The sequence below is a fragment of the Pan paniscus genome, chromosome 19 (assembly GCF_029289425.2).
Source record: "Pan paniscus chromosome 19, NHGRI_mPanPan1-v2.0_pri, whole genome shotgun sequence".
NCBI classification, from domain to species: Eukaryota; Metazoa; Chordata; class Mammalia; order Primates; family Hominidae; genus Pan; species Pan paniscus.
In genome coordinates, this window is record NC_073268.2 from 79,292,230 (window position 1) to 79,309,899 (window position 17,670).

The 17,670-nt window shown below is 37.2% G+C and overlaps 1 protein-coding gene across 10 annotated transcripts in view; it reads left to right on the forward strand.

Moving 5' to 3' along the window:
• The window catches only part of TANC2 (tetratricopeptide repeat, ankyrin repeat and coiled-coil containing 2), a 471,869-nt gene that overhangs the window by 163,089 nt on the left and 291,110 nt on the right, over nt 1-17,670 (forward strand). The window lies entirely within an intron of this gene.

A 17,670-nucleotide genomic window follows, 5' to 3' on the forward strand; every position in this document is an offset into this window, starting at 1 on the left:
CACTTCAAAAAAGAAAAAGTTATTTTCATTTAGTCTTATTCTTTCAATTACTTGTCTTCCTAAGTTGCTCTTATTGATTTATTGATTGATTGAGACAGGGTTGCCCAGGTTGGAGTGCAGTGGTGCAATGATGGCTTGCTGCAGCCTCGACCTCCCAGGCTCAAGCCATCCTCCTCCCTCACCCTGTTGAGTAGCTTGGACTACAGGCATGTGCCACCATATCCAACTAATTTTTTTTTTTTTTTTTTGAGACAGAGTCTCGCTCTGTCGCCCAGGCTGGAGTGTAGTGGTGCGAACTCAGCTCACTGCAAGCTCTGCCTCCCGGGTTCACACCATACTCCTGCCTCAGCCTCCTGAGTAGCTAGGACTACAGGCGCCCACCACCACGCCCGGCTAATTTTTGTATTTTTAGTAGAGATGGGGTTTCACCATGTTAGCCAGGGATGGTCTCGATCTCCTGACCCCATGATCTGCCCACCCCAGGCTCCCAAAGTGCTGGGATTACAGGCGTGAGCCACCACGCCCGGCCCTCCAACTAATTTTTTTAAAACATTTTTATAGAGATGAAGTCTCATATTGCCCAGGCTGATCTCAAACTCAGGCTCAAGCAGTCCTCCCACCTTGGCCTCCCCAAGTGCTGGGATTACAGGTATGAGCTGTGGCTCCCAGTCTGAGTTGCTCTTCTGAAATGCACTTTATTTGGAAAATATATACGTCAGTGATATGACTAGGTTATTTTAATTTACACAATTAGCAAAAGAAGATTTTTGTTATTTTGTCATTATACCATTCAATTTCTATTCCTTCTTCCATTTTTGAGACTTTGCCTGTTTATATACAAGTGCCTTTGCCCAATGTTTAGAAAGCCTTTAAATAGGGAGAATTAATATGTTAAGGGATAATGAAAGGGTTAATCATTTATATTAACAGTTATATATGTCATTAATAACAAGATTTTGCTTCCGTCATCTATAACGGATCAAATAAGTATTCACATTTTAACTATTGCTCTGCAAGTAAATAAAATAGGAATTTTAAATTTTATGTATATTTAATAATTGTGTACATTATAAGTTAATGCTTCTTTATGACTATCCTCACACATGTATGTATAGAAACAAAGGATTTTATATATCCATTATCTCTGAAACTATAATTTTTATTAACAGTAGCAAAGAGGCCGGGTGCCATGGCTCACACCTGTAATTCCAGCACTTTGTGAGGCTGAGATGGGAAGATCCCTTGAGGCCAGGAGTTCAAGACTAGCCTGGGCAGCACAAGGAGACCCCATCTCTACAAATAATTTTTTTAAAAAATTAGCCAGGCATGATTGCACATGCCTCTGGTCCCAGCTACTTGGGAGGCTGAGGCAGGAGAATCACCTAAGCCTGGGAGGTTGAGGCTGCAGTGACCCATGACCACTCCACTATCACTCCACTGCACTCCAGACCAAGTGACATAGTGAGACCCTGGGCAACAGAGCAAGACTCTGTCTCATAAAAAAAAAAATTAATAACGAAGACTGGTTTAGGTACTTTTTAATGAGGTTAGTATTTTTATTAGCAGATTTATTCATTTTCAAGTAATCTTTCTTGACCATATCCTTTGGTATTTTTTTTTTATGTTTGGGATCTTACTTATTATATATTCCTTAAAGATTGTATATTAACCTATTTGTTTGTTTGTAAACTGGCTAATGTAAAATCCACTATAGACCTCCCTATTTTAAGAGATGCTGCAGTAAGTCCTTTTATAATAATCCCTATTATGCTGATTTGGTGAATCTGTATGTATGTTAGGTTTTCTTAAAGGCCATCCAGTTTATTTCAGCATGTAAAAATTCAAGTTGCAGATTTAACTGGCAGTGTTCTATGAAAAAAATAAGACTTAATACTTTGGATGATCATTTAGCCCCTCAATTTCAAACTAGTTTGACATCTTCAGTCTTACTTTCTGAAATTCTTTAAAAAGTCTTTTCAAGGCCAGGTGGTGACTCATGCTTGTAATCCCACCACTTTGGGAGGCTGATGTGGGTGGATTGCTTGAGCTCAGGAGTTGGAGACCAGCCTGGGCAAATGGTGAAACCCTGTCTTTACAAAAAATACAAAAAATTATCCAGGCATGGTGGTGCACACCTCTGGTCCCAGCTGCTTGGGAGGTTTAGATAGGAGAATCGCCTGAGGCTGGGAAGTTAAAGTTGTAGTGAGCCATGATTACTTCATTGCATTCCAGCCTGGGTGACAGTATGAGACCCTGTCTCAAAAAAAAAAAAAGAAAAAAAAAACTATTCAATATTGTTCATATAACATACAACTGGGTAAAATCTTAGTTAATAGTAGGCATTACTTTTTTGGGGGGAGGGAATGTGCTAGTGAATAGAATATAACAATTTCAAATGTAAACTCTTAGGTTTTTTCCCCTGGTTTTCACTAACTGAAACTTAAACATGTTGTCCTAATAACACTTCTGAATATCTGGGAATTTGTTAGTAATAAGCTTTTATTAGAAAATAAATACCTCATTTCTGTTAGAGTCTACATTAAGACATGAAGGACTCATATTGGTGATAAATTATTTTAAAAGGGTCATTTCTAGTCATCCTAGCTATTTTTTCTCATGGGAATTAATCATAATATTTCAGTGATAAATGTGTGTTTTTTATCACTCCAACATTAGGTAAGAAAACATTTTTACCACTGTAAACTTTGCAGCTTAGGACAGGTTAACTTCTGTGAGGTTTCTCTTCTATAAGATGAATGAAATAGTGCATTTTTGTAGTGTCATTGTAGGCATTAAGAAAAATATATAGATAAAGCATCTAGTATAGTACTTGACACAGAGGAAGCATTCTCTTAGTCTTTGATACTTACTTTCCCCCCATTCCTCTCCATTGGCCTACATCAGTGATTTTTGGACTTTTCTTTGGGAGTTCCTTTAGGGCAAAGGCATTTGAATACTTAACCAAAGGGATCTGGGATGTAGCCTGAAGTGGTACCCAAAAGGAAACCTGGAAATTTCTTGCAAATCTCATATTTCTTTAAAACTGTGTACATTCTACATGTATTTTTATTTTATAATAAAAATGTTTCCCCAAAAAATCTTTAAGTAAAACTCACTCTTCAGGAAAATATACTACATTTTCTGCTATAAATTTGCATACCCCAACATAATACTCCTCACCTATGTGTATTCCCCAGTTGAAGACATGCTACTTAGATCATCGGGTCTGGGTATCATTTTAAAAATAGAAATTCTAATTAGCTGGGTGTGGTGGCATACATATGCCTGTATTCCCAGCTACTTGGGAGGCTGAGGTGGGAGGATTGCTTGAGCCCAGGAGTTCTAGGATGCAGTGAGCTGTGATTGTACCACTGCACTGTAGCCTGGGCAACAGAGTGAGACTTCATCTCTTGCGGGGGGAGGGGGGAAGAGGGGGAGGAGAGGGTGCATATTTCCCTGGAGAAAGAGATTGAGAATCAAGAGGCAAGGATGAAAAACTCAATCTGGTTGAATCTGGAAGGCTTACTCAGTTCAAAAAAGTGAATAGTGGTTTGAAGTTGAGTTAAGCTGTAGTGGGATGAGAAAGGAATATTTCATGTCGGAACTAGAGAAGAATGATGATAGAGAAACGGTTTAGCATTTTAAAGCCTGAGAAGTCCTACAATAAATGGAACTTTTTAATTGTTTAATCTAGCATCTCTAAAACTTGACAGCAGACACTTTATTTCTTACATGCCCCTGCAAAACCATGTGGAACAAGTAAGTGTTCCAAGGAGCATGCTTTAGGAAATAACTGACCAAAGAAAGTTATGTCATTTAGAAGGAAAGAAGAGTGGTTAACTGCACAAAATGAAGTATGAAAGAAATCATCTTAGCACTCCAGAAGATATGGAAACATGGCTGGGTCTAGTGGCTCATGCCTGTAATCCCAGCACTTTGGGAAGCCAAGGCAGGTGGATTACTTGAGGTCAGGAGTTTGAGACCAGCCTGGTCAACATGGTGAAACCCCGTCTCTACTAAAAATACAAAACTTAGCCAGGCATGGTGGTGCATGCCTGTAATCCCAGCTACTTGGGTGGCACGAGAATCACTTGAAACCTGGGAGGCAGAGGTTATAGTGAGCCGAGATCACACCACTGTACTCCAGCCTGGGCGACAGAGTGAGACTGTGTCTCAAAAAAGAAACAAAACAAAAACAGAAGATTATGGAAACATAATTTACTCAGATTCCCCAGATAAATTATACTTTGCTTTAATATTTTAAAGATGAGTGTGTTTTTTAAATTGGAGAAAATACTGTTTCTTATGTAGACTAGAAAGTAAAATGGTAAAGTGACAAGTAAAATCTCAGAAGCAAAAGTGTACAAAATGCATTCAAGCGGTAAATAAATCAGTTTGTCTGGAACAGAGGTTTCATGAAGGATGCTCTGGAAGAGACAACTGGGACCAAAATGACGAAGCCATTAGGGCAGTGATAAGCTAACATGGTAGCCATGGAAAATGTATAAAGAGAGAAAGATTTTGGAGGAATAAGCAGATTGGTGACTGGCCAGTTATAGAGTACAGGAATATGAAAGATCTGCCAAAGATGATTATACAATTTTAAGAAGAAAAATGATGGCTTTGCTAATAGGAAAAGCTTAGACAGATAGCTGATTTTAAGAGATTGATAGACATTGAGTTCAGGGTGGTAGGAGGATATAAGAGGGGAAATGTGGGCCAGGCGCGGTGGCTCACGCCTGTAATCCCAGCACTTTGGGAGGCTGAGGCGGGTGGATCACAAGGTCAGGAGATCAAGACCATACTGGCTGGCGCAGTGGAATCCTGTCTCTACTAAAAATACAAAAAAATTAGCCGGATGTGATGGCGGGCGCCTGTGGTCCCAGCTGCTGGGGAGGCTGAGGCAGGAGAGTTGCTTGAACCTGGGAGGCGGAGCTTGCAGTGAGCTGAGATTGCGCCACTGCACTCCAGCCTGGGCGACAAGGTGAGATTCTGTCTCAAAAAAAAAAAAGAAAAAAAGAGGGGAAATGTGTTTTCAGCACTTTGAAAATAAGTAAGGTTTTAAGCTGTAAATTTGGAAGTTATACCCGTAGAGAGTATAGTTAAAACTGTAGAGTAGGTAAAATCTTTTTTTTTTTTTTTTTTGAGATGGAACCTCGCTGTCACCCAGGCTAGAGTCCAGTGACACTATCTTGGCTGACTGCAACCTCTGCTCACTGCAACCTCTGCCTCCTGAGTTCAAGCAATTCTCTGCCTCAGCCTCCCGAGTAGCTGGGATTACAGGTACCTGCCACCACGCCCAGCTAATTTTTTTTATTTTTAGTAGAGATGGGGTTTCACCATCTTGGCCAGGCTGGTCTTGAATGTTTGACCTTGTGATCCACCCGCCTTGGCCTCCCAAAGTGCTGGGATCACAGGCATGAGCCACAGCGCCCGGCCATAAGGTCTCTTTAGGATGCGAATTGAACAAATAGAAAAGGTAGAAAGTAAATATTTCATAAGAATTTACGAGGAATTTTCATGTTTACTCATTTTGTCTTTTCGTTGGCACTTTGAATTATTATGACCCTAATCTTATTTATGAAGAAAACAAGACCTAATCAGGCTAACCATGAAGAATTTAGGCATAAGAGATCAGAGCTCCAACTTAGACCTCTCTCTGACTTCAGTATCTGTTCTCGGGGATCAAGAAGTAAATCTTAAGAAATACAACCTAAGGGACCAAAAGAGAAAAACCCACTTTAAAAAACAAATGAGATGAATAAGGAGCAGTATGAAAGATATTGAAGGAACCAAGATGGTGTAACTTTTGCTGGAAACTGAGGCTTGGAACCGTTTGAGTGACTAGGATCATGATTTTCTTGACATATGATTCTGCCTTTTGCTCTCCTGAACTGTAGTCCAAACTCTTAGCTGCAGTGGTCTACATTTGGCAAATATTTGTATTCTGTTTCATTAAAGAGGAGAAAGAAAGAGAGAGGCTACATAAAACCGGTGGGAGAAGGAAGCATTTAATGAGAAACTTACAGTCAAATACACTTCTTAGAGTTCTAATTGCTTTTTGGTGTCTGTGATATATAGTCACATGTAGCAGGGATCCCCAACGCTCAGGCTGCAGACTAGTACCAGTCCGTGGCCTATTAGGAACTGGGCGGCACAGCAGGATGTGAGCCTGCAGGAGAGCAAGCATTACTGCTTGAGCTCCGCCTCCTGTCAGATCAGCAGAGGCACTAGATTCTCACAGGAGCATGAACCCTATTATGAAATGCACATCTGAGGGATCTAGGTTGCTTGCCCCTTATGAGACTCTAACGTCTGATGATCTGAGGTGGAACAGTTACATCTCAAAACCATCCCCACCCCCAACAAAAATTGTCTTCCGCAAAATGGGTCTCTGGTGCCCAAAAGATTGGGGACCACTGATACATAGGACTCTTTAAGACTTTTAAAAATGAAATGTTTCTCTTTCTCCATTCAACATCCTTACTCCAGTAAATTTCTCGTTAAGATAGCTGAAAGGATCCCTAAAGCAGTTAACTGTTTTACCTTAACTCCTGCAATATGATGTAATAGTTCAGATCCTGCGCTTACTAGCAGTGTGACATTGGGCAAGTTGTATAACTTCTCTGTGCTTCAGTTTCCTCATCTGTGAAATGAGTATAACAACTCCCTTGGGATTTGTAAGAATTAAAGGAATTTTTACAGGAAAAATGCTTACAACAGCCTCTAGTACATAGTAACTGTCCAATAATGATAGTTGATGATGATGCTGTCACTTAATAGCAACTGCATGATCCTATGTATCTCTCTATACCTTTCTTTACTTTAAAGTCCTGTGTACTTTTCCTTTTTTTCTTTGTTGAGAAGGGAAGCTGTTTTTTACCTTTACTAGGTAGACTGAGTTTTTTAAGTGAGCAGAGAGTAGTTACAACTTGAATCAGAAGGCTTAAATTTATATGACAATATAAACATGCCTGGATTTAGAAAACATCTTGCTGTCAAATGGATACTGGTGGTGTCCTCTCCTGATAACAGTAATATTGTAACCATTAATGTTCAGAGTATTTCATTGTGAGTTTATATTACTTCCTGTGGGAACTGGTTTCATATTCAGTCCAAAACACTTGATAAGTATGTAGTTTCTCCTTCCTTGTTTTATTTAAAAGAACCCTTTACCAAAAAAGTATGATAAATATATTGTCACATTGTTATGATATAATGAGAAGCTTTGATATAATTGTGGTAAAATTATACATTCAGTACACAGCAGGCTTTTTCATCTTAGTATTTATTACAAATTTAAGTTTTAAATTAGTTAGCAATATAATGTAGCGTAAGCTTATCTTACATAGTTTGTGTACTCTGGAGCCAGACTGCCTGGATTTGAATTCTGACTGATATGCCTTACTTCTGTGTCCTTGGGCAAGTAACTTAACCTCTCCCTCAGTTTCCGCATCTGCAAAAAGCAGGTAGTAATAGTACCTACTACTTCCTAGGGTTATTATGAGGATTAAATGAGTGAATGACTTTGAACAGTTTTGATCACAATAAGTGCTCAATTATTGCTGTTATTATTATTTAGTATTTGTGTGGTTTACGTCTTGTCTCCCTAAAAGGGAGAGACAGTATTTGTCCTTTTTATTATTATATCCTCAGTCTTTAGCACAATGCCTGGCATATAGTAGATGTTCAATAAATATTTACTGAATAAATCAATAAAACATCCTGCACTTACCTAGAGCTTCAATAATATTCTTAGCTTGAATGCCTTCGGCTAAGCAGGCCAAAGCAGATAACACTATTATGATGTTAAGAGCCTTTACTCACTAAGGTTTTTTTAGTGGGGGGTTTAGTTGTTGCTGCTGCTGTTGTTTTTTGACGGAGTCTTCTTCTGTCGCCCAGGCTGGAGTGTAGTGGTGCAGTCTCGGCTCACTTGCAACCTCCGCCTCCTGGGTTCAAGCGATTCTCCTGCCTCAGCCTCCCAAGTAGCTGGGACTACAGGTGCATGCCACCACACTGGCTGATTTTTTTATTTTTTAATAGAGATGGAGTTTCACTGTGTTGGCCAGGCTGGTCTTGAATTCCTAGCCTCAGGTGATCAGCCCGCCTCGGCCTCCGAAAGTGTTGGGATTACAAGCATGAGCTACCATGCCCGACTCACTAAGGTTTTATTAAAGTGAGATCTTGAAAATTTGTGACTCACTGTTTTATTTATTGATCAGACTTGTGATGGTAAACACTTTACAACTGAAGCTAGAAGTAAGTATGACACATGAGTCACGTTCCTTTTACCTCCCCACCCCCCACTGATTCTTAGGACTCTAACAGTATTATAGTGCCTAGAAAAGAAAGAAATAGCTCTCTTCATGCTGATTTTGACCTGTTTTTAAAGCTTATTACTGAAAGGTTATAATGTAAAAGGTACTGCTGATATATAAGGTACTGCTTACCTAAGCCTGAGGCTGGGGACATACTGCAGTTATGACTAAGTTTCTCATTTTTAAGTACCAAAAAATGGACAGATTTAGCTTGTCAACACTGCGATTAAAATTTGCTGTTTTTTCTTGTTATTACCGCTGGGTATTCTCTGTTGTGTTCAATAAGGAATTCTTCTTATGGTACTAAATGTCTAATATTTTCTACCCTTCTCCATTCTGGGGATAAATCATTGCTTTAATGAACCATTTCTGTAGATATATTAATGTCTAGTCTAGTTTATACTTATTTTAAATGATATTTCATTTGTTTATACAATGTGACATTGAACTATGAGCTACCTCTTCTACTTCTAACTTAATTTTAATTTGACTTTAATTCTAATTATATAATTTTTGCAGATTATGCCTTGGATTTTGAAAAGACATTTCTTATCAAGGTTCATCTGTCCAAAATAGTTTTATGTTTCTCTTATGCTTTTGATACTTTACTTCCCAAATCATTTATTATTGAGAAAATAGCTAGTAAAATGTCACAAAAATTGTATAGATTAGAGACTGAAATGTGACAAAGTAGAAATGATTTCTTTATGAAAATCTATTCATGCTTTAATTTCTTACTCCATCATGGTCCTTTCAGTTATGGGCACTGGCTCTCATTAGTCACCATAAGAAACTGGCAGGATTTTATACTCTGCTTTATTTCCAAATCCAAATATTGACAATTAGTGCCTTACAAGCATGGTGGCATATGAAAATGTTGTTAGACTTCTCAGACCTTTCTCATTTTATTTGCATTCTGCATATTACCATGCCCTGCACACTGTGAGCTAACTCTACCAGTTAGAAGAGAAGATTTCTTAACTGACCTTCCCCTAATCACTTGCAGGATTAAAGTTTTCATTCCCTTTGTGACACCTACTGACTGTTGTCAGGACAAGATGTATATTAGAGACCAGTAGGCTACCTTCTAATGCACCTGGGTACTTCTGTTATTCCTGTGGTGGCCTGTGCTTACTTAATGAGAGGCAGTTAAGTTAATGCCCATTGTACTTCTTATTATGATAATATAATTAAATTACGTATATGTTAGATACAAATACAGAAAGAAAGCACCTATAAAAGAGTTTCTAGGAAAATTATGTTAAAAGCTTTGGAAAAACTCAATATCAGTAAAAGTAAGGTGCTAAAAAAATGCTGTAACTGGATGACTACTCAATAATAATTGTACATTTTAAAATAACTAAAAGAACATAATTGGGTTGTTTCTAACACATAGGATAAATGCTTGAGGTGATAGATACCCCATTTATCCTGATGTGATTATTACACATTATATGCCTGTATCAAAATAACTCATACACCCCACAAATGTATATGCCTACTGCGTACCCTCAAAAATTAAAAATAAATTTTCAGTGAATTTGGGTGAAGGTATTTTAAAAATCTGTCTTTACTTAGGTTGTCTAAGATTTGGTTTATTTTGAAAAAATTGACTAGATTATACATTTTAGTGCAGTTTACACAAAAAAGAAAAGTTGGAATTCATATTCAAACAAAAGGCCTTGGCCTTACAGCAAGAGTTTGGTTAATAAATGTACATTTATATTTTAAGGAAAAGTGTTTAATACATGTACCAACTTTTTCTTTGCTCATTTGCAACATTTTAGAAAAACCAATCCACTACTAGTCCCTGTCGATGTAGGATAAGAGGACTTCTGTATATATTACCTTCATATTTTTCAGTAGCCCTGACCAAGTTTGGGAGAATCCTGAGAAAAACCACAAATTATTCTCAGGAGAATTTGTGGAATAGACCTGTGAATTATGGTCTTGTCTGTATATGACTTAGGTCAAAATTTAATTGTGAGTGGAAATTTGTGTTTAGTAACATGTCATTCCTATCTGTTGAGCCTACTAAATGCCCTCTCAAACTAGAGAGCTATGTGTAAAGAATCTTATGTTCTTCTTGGTTCAGTTGCATACTTACGGACGGTTTATAGAAGTAGTTAAGTAGCCAGACTTTGTGGGGTTTTTTGTTTGTTTTTTTGAGCCAGGGTCTCGCTCTGTCACCCAGGCTGGATGGCTCACACTGCAGCCACAATCTCCAGGGATCCTCCCACCTCAGCCTCCAAAATAGCTGGGACTACAGATGCTACACCATGTGTCCGGCTGATTTTTTTTTAATTTTAATTTTTGTAGAGATGAGATCTCACTGTGCTGCCCGGTCTGGTGGTAAACTCCTGGGCCCAAGCAGACCTCCTGCCTCGGCCTCCCAAAGTTCTGGGAATACAGGCACCATGCCCAGCAGTACCTAGACTTTGTAGTAAGACATACAAGGTTCAGGTTCCAGCGTTACCACTTATTAGCTGTGTGAGTTTTTTTACATGTTATTCACATTTTCCAAGTTTCAATTTCCTCTCTTATAAAATGTGCATAACAAGAGTAGCTACCTCATAAGAATGTTATGAAGATGAACAGTGTATGTCAAGTGCTTAGCAATGTGCTTAACTCCTGAGGTCAGGAGTTTAAGACCAGCCTGGCCAATATGATGAAACCCCATCTCTACTAAAAATACTAAAAATACAAAAATTAGCTGGGTGTGGTGGTGCACACCTGTAGTCCCAGCTACTTGGGAGGCTGAACATAAGTAGCTGTACATGAGAACAACTATGAGCAAGAAAGTTGGCTTCATATCTATAGTATTTTACCTGTTGTAATGATGAGTCCAATTAGATTAGAAAAATAAATTATAATCACCACCTTACATTTTCTTTATAGTAATCTTATATATCTATACAGTTATAAGAAATTGTGTGCATATGATGAGCACTGAATATTACATCATCTGTGTATGCTCATAGACATTCAAAACTTTTAAGTGATATTTATTATTAATAATGTAATAATTTTGAAAACTTTTATAGAAGTATGTGATAGATTTACTAAAGTACACATATGGACAGAAACACGTAAGAACAACTATGAGCAAGAAAGTTGGCTTCATATCTACAGTATTTTACCTGTTTTAATGATGAGTCCAATTAGATCAAAAAAATTATAATCACCACCTTATCTTTTCTTTATAGTAATCTTCTTATAGATCTATAGAGTTATAAAATAAGAAATAAAGCTGGGAAGGCTATTTATATTTACTCTCCAGTATCCAACTTAATTGTTTCTCTCATCTTAATCATTTTTGTTGTTATTTAGGTAGCACAATAAAACAATTTACTTGGCCGGCTCAGTGGCTCACACCTGTAATCCCAGCACCTTATGAGGCCAAGCCGGGCGGATTGCCTGAGGTCAGGAGTTGACCAAGACCAGCCTGGCCAACATGGTGAAACCCCAGCTCTACTAAAAATACAAAAATTAGCTGGGCGTGGTGGTGCACACCTGTAGTCCCAGCTACTTGGGAGGCTGAGGCAGGAGAATCGCTTGAACCTGGAAGACGGAGATTGCAGTGAGCCAAGATTGTACCACTGCACTCCAGCCTGAGTGACAGAGTGAGACTCCATCTCACACACACACACACAAAAATTTAAAAACCAATTTACTATCTTTTGTTTGCTGTTTTGTTAATTGCTTTCCTAATAGGAGTTAGTGTTGACAATCACTTTATCTGTTAGTTTACTGCATATTTACATTTCAAGGGGCATAGTCTAACCTAAACTTTATTATAATTGAGTCTGTATAATAAAGAGTTTTATTATGGTTATTACTACTACACAATTATACATATCCTTTATTAAGGGCAAAGTAGTTTATTCTGCCTTGAGGCTCCCCTGAGAATTTAAAGCTCTGATTCAGTAAGTTTAGTAAACACTAAATTTAGAGCTGCTTGTGGTAATATACATACCTTACTGCATCTTACCTTGATATGCAAAGACACCACTAAAATCCCTGGATAATAAACATTTTGTTTTTCAGGAATCCAAAAACAAAGCACATTAACTTTATTCCTTCAGAGTTGTGGGAAAGTGAGTTTAGCAGAGTTTATAAGAGTCAACCAGCATCAGTGAAGATTCAGGGAGCTGAAACTGAGAAACATGAGGCAGATCACAAGACCAAAAACACTGCATGGAAACACAGGAAGGCTTTTCAAGAATTATGTCTAAATAGAGTTTACCTAAAAGAAAATAGCTCTAAGCAAATTACTGTGGACTGTGTTCTAGTATAACAACAGAAATATAAGACTGATTCTCCACCACAGTTTTTAAGTTCACAGCACAGTTTCATAAAGTAAAATATTTAATGGCAAGAATAATATAATTACTGTTACATCAGTATGCAAACTAAAACCTAATCATAATAAAATCTAGACTTTAAAAATTATCATGTAGAAATTCTGAGGCTCTGCTGCTGCAGATATAAAATAAAAGCTGGTCTGGGCAAAGAAAGAGGTCGGGATCACTTGTTGGTTGATCATGTTGGTTTCTTTCTGAACAATCCCATTCCACTCCCAGAAAAAAAGGGAAGGGGAGGATAAAACATGTATTTCTTACCAAATATCACATCGTTATTACTGTTTAAAACAATTACTTTGGTTTTTTTTTTTCTACATTACACCAGTTGCTTAGGTTGGAATGTAAATTTGCTTTCATCACAAGACTGATCCAAATATCCAGTATTAACGGATATTTAAGTAAATGTAACCAACTTTCAAGTTTGAAAGTAATATCATTTCATATTATCATTTAAAGGACTTGTTAAAACACAGATTGCTGTGCCCCACCCTCAGAGTTTCTGACACAGTCATTTTAGTGTGGAGCCTGAGAACCTGCACTTTGAACAAGTTTCCGGGTGATGCTGGTCCATAGGCCACACTGTAAGATTCGCCAGCCTACATGAGCTCCAGGGTTCCATCAAGATTTGAAAGCTATTGAATACAGGAGCAGAACCTCCTCAATAGGATTTTGAGATTTTTGTCTTTCATAAACACTGAAACTTTCTAAAGTTATTTGTTTCTAGCCATGGAAATATTTATGCATTGGAGTGCATACATTCAGCTTAAATCTGGCTTTAGTGCCCAATCTTATAAAAACTTTGGTTTTATTGTTTTCCTCCTTACCATTTGTTGTTCCAGGCTTTAGGTAATTCTGTTTTTCTCTTTACCATACAGTGTTACATTAGTAAAATGACAGAAATCACAAGAAGATGGATCGATTTATTTCTTTTGAGATTTGCTGTTTAGCTTCCATTCCTCTTTACAATATTTTGCAGCACTGCTTCTACCTCTATCTTACTACTAGGATTTTTTTTTTCAAATCTTAAAATAATGTGATGAATAGAGCAATATATTTTATTTAGTTTAAAAACCAGAGGTGGCAAGAGATTTATGAAAACTCAACAAAAGAAAGACCTCTGAGCCAAATCAGCATCTACTTTTTAAGTATTTATAGAACACCCTCTTACTACCATACAACCAAGAAGAGTAAGGCAAACAGTATCTCATGCCTTTGTGTATTTAAGGAAAGCCAGAATAAAAATTCCTGCTTCTACCCCTAAATCAAAGCCTTCTCTGGCAGAATGCTAGTTCTGTCCCTCCAGCTGTCTCTCTTTTTTCATGGTTTACTTTCCACCAGAGCTTTCTATACCCTGTTTGTCTCAGGAATTAATCATCTTTTTATCTTCCCTCTTCTCTGCTAGCCAGATTATACCAGGGTTTTAGGGAGATTGAAAAGCAACTTGTCCTCTTACAAATAATAGAAATTTCTGACAAATATTCTAAGGTCAGAGAAATATGATTCTTTACTCAGGGTTAGAATTACTAAGTATTCTCTGTTGTGATTTAGTAGCAACTGCACATTCCAGCAACAAGCCAGAAAGCTACTGGCCTTCACACTTAATCTTTGAAAATGCCTCAGTAGTCATTTTAGTCTATGAGACAAAGACTCACTTTGTTTTTAATTTATCCTTACAGAATTGTGTTACGGTACTGGCACAATGTTCACATATATGCAAATAGTAGCAGGGTTTTTTTTGTTTTTTTTTTGAGATGGATGCTCATTCTGTCTCTCAGGCTGGAGGGCAGTGGTGCAATCTCGGCTCACTGCAACCTCCGCCTTCTGGGTTCAAGCGATTCTCCTGCCTCAGTCTCCCAAGCAGCTGAGATTACAGGTGTGTGCCACCACGCCTGGCTAATTTTTGTATTTTTAGTAGAGACTGGGTTTCACCATATTGGCCAGGCTGGTCTCAAACTCCTGATCTTGTGATCCACCCGCCTCTGCCTCCCACCGTGCTGGGATTACAGGCGTGAGCCACCGTGCCTGGCCAGTAGTTTTTTACTTCCCACGTTGATTGACTAGGATCTTCTTCAGCTTACTATCCTGAAGTTTTGAAAAAGAAAAAAAAAATGGAATGACCTTCCATAATTCTTTTTGTTTTCTTTGTTAATGCAAGATCTTTTGGGTCTGCCATGGAGAACTCAATTTGGAATTGTCAGTAAATGATGGCTCACTGTTATATACTTGCTTCCAGTCCAAGTCTGTTTCTTCCTCAGTTCTTTATTATATGTAAAACTATGTTTTCAAGGAATTTATGTAATTTTACCTAGTCAGCATATTTTCAGCCATTATTGACAGCTAATGCAAAATGGAAAACAGCAACATGAGTGCATTGTGTATTATTCTCAAAACACTATTCTGAGATGATTTTCCTAAAGCCCCTGCCTTAAAACAGTTTATAATCTAGTAGAGTTTGATGATTCCTACACATAGAATGGGTAGAATTTATACTGCAAATTTATAAAACCAGAATCATAAATCCAACATTATATAACTTAGCATTATTTTAAATCATAGTTGGTAAAATATTCAAAAAGGAACTGGTTTCTAGCATTCATACAAACACCTCTTATCCAACATATTGTACTTTTCCCTGTCAAACATACAAGAGCACTTGTACTAGTATCCTGTTATAATATGTATTCCACGCAAGGGAGTAACTTTCACCTAATAAATAGCAGTTATCCTTCTTGTGGGGAGAGGTGGGGAAAGGGACAGACATAACTGAGGTAAGAAGCGTGAGTAAATTACTTCTTGTAATTTTTCATCCACTCTAGATGCCAAACATTCTGACCAACTTCTTATAATTTTGTTGGTATGTCTCTATGTTCCTCTATTGCCTGTCATATCACCACCCCCACCACCATGGTCATTATATACTAATAACACCTAGCATTGAGCACATTATATATGCAAGGCACTATGCTAATTTTACAGAAATATGTTCATTTAAATCTTTTACCTTGAGAGGTGAGTGGCATATTATTATAATAATTACATAGGCCACTTAGCTTAAAGATGTATACAGAGCATCTGTTGTGTACATGATCACTAAATCATGAGTCCAAGATCCATATTTTAGTTTCTGTTCCAGGGTAACTTGGTCTGTGGCCTTGAGTAATGCATTATACTTTAGCTGTCTATTACCAAAGAAAAATAAATACTAATTATTTTTTAGTCTTATCTGTATTTTACCCTATAAATTTAATTATCAGAACAACTCAGATTATGGCTCACATTTTAAAGACAAGGAATCCAAGCTTGGAAAAGTTAAATAATTTGTTGAAGACTACATGATAGGCTATGTAGCACAAGTCTTGCTTAAAAGCCCCTCCATTCAGTTACTGTGTTTTTTACTTATTCCTATAATTTCTTTTATCATACTCCACATAAATAAGAGAAGATAATACATATGTAATATTTCTATCTTGAAAGATGCTGGAAAAGATTTTTTTCTTCCAATTTAGGGGGCATCCTAACAATTTTGACAACACAAGAACATCTAGCCTGTCTACTGTGGCGCACACCTAGCAGTTTGGGAGGCCGAGGCAGGAGGATTGCTTGAGGCCAGGAGTTCGAGACCAGCCTGGGCAACATAGTGAGATCTATCTCTACAAAAAATTTAAACATTAGCTGGGTGTGGTAGCATGCGCCTGTGGTCCCAGCTACTTGGGAGGCTGAGATGGGAGGATTACTTGAACCCAGGAGGTCAAGACTGCAGTGAGCCGTGCTTGTGCCACTGCACCAGCCTGGGCGACAGAGTGAGACCCTAGCTAAAAATAAAAAGCAAAAAAACCCACAAAAACAAGTACATCTTGCCTCATACCTTACAGTCATATCACTATCTGTTATGTACTGTTGCATAGATTGCATTTGTAAATATGTAAGTTAAATATGTAAAATCTATTTTGAGATATTTATTGAGAAGGTGAGTTACTCAACAAAGAAAGACAGTGCTAATATTCATCTTAATAATAGTGATGCAACTCATAAAATGTTGATCAGTGAATTTCCTTCCACTTTTAGGTTCTCAATATTCCTTTCAAAAGCCATACATTTGAAAGAGAAGTCATCAATCACTTTTAGCTTTTTTTTTGTTAACAGTAATACTTTATATAAAATTTAAAAATAGGAAGGCCATATATTACAAAATTTTAACAGAGATAGGATTTCTGGTAAATTTTATTTACACTATTTTCTCTTATATATTTTATTTTTCCTATGATGAACCATGTTTATATAATATCTTAAATTTTAATGGAGTTATTTATCATAGCTACTTTAAAACTCAGAAGTTGGTCTGACAAATAGTTAGAATTGCTCATATCAGTAAACCAGTAATCACGTATTAGCCAATATATCCAAACTTTGAAATTTGGAACTCCTTTTTATATTGTCAAAAACCTAGTACTCTTTAGATATACGGAAATGAAACCTAATAACGTTAAACTTATTGGCATTTGAGTATTGTGTTTCAGCTTAGCACATTTAAAAGGCTTTTCTGAGCTCAGATTATTGATTTGTATATGCAAAAATAATAAAATAGGTAATTGAAATTTACACTGCCTTATTTTATCTCATACACTGAGTTTTGCTATTCACTGCTGTAAAGAGATGTCATTTACAACAGTTGCAGGCCTTAGTAATTTGCCTATTTCCTTATAAGATAAAGATTTACAGATAAATGAAGATTTAAATCTCAGTTTCTTCTTGAAATGAGAATTTCTTTAAGTTATTCAAATTCCCATTGAAGTAATGTCTGTAGGAATATCCTAAGTTATTGTGGTCATTTTTTGAGTAACTGTTTCTTTGGATCAGTATGTTGTCTCCATATTTATTGCTTCTATGTTCTATCTGTATATCAATGTGTCTGGTATATCCTTTTATGTGGCACAACATAATTGCATGAAAATAGAACTTATGTAGAAGGAACATACTTATTCTGAGTT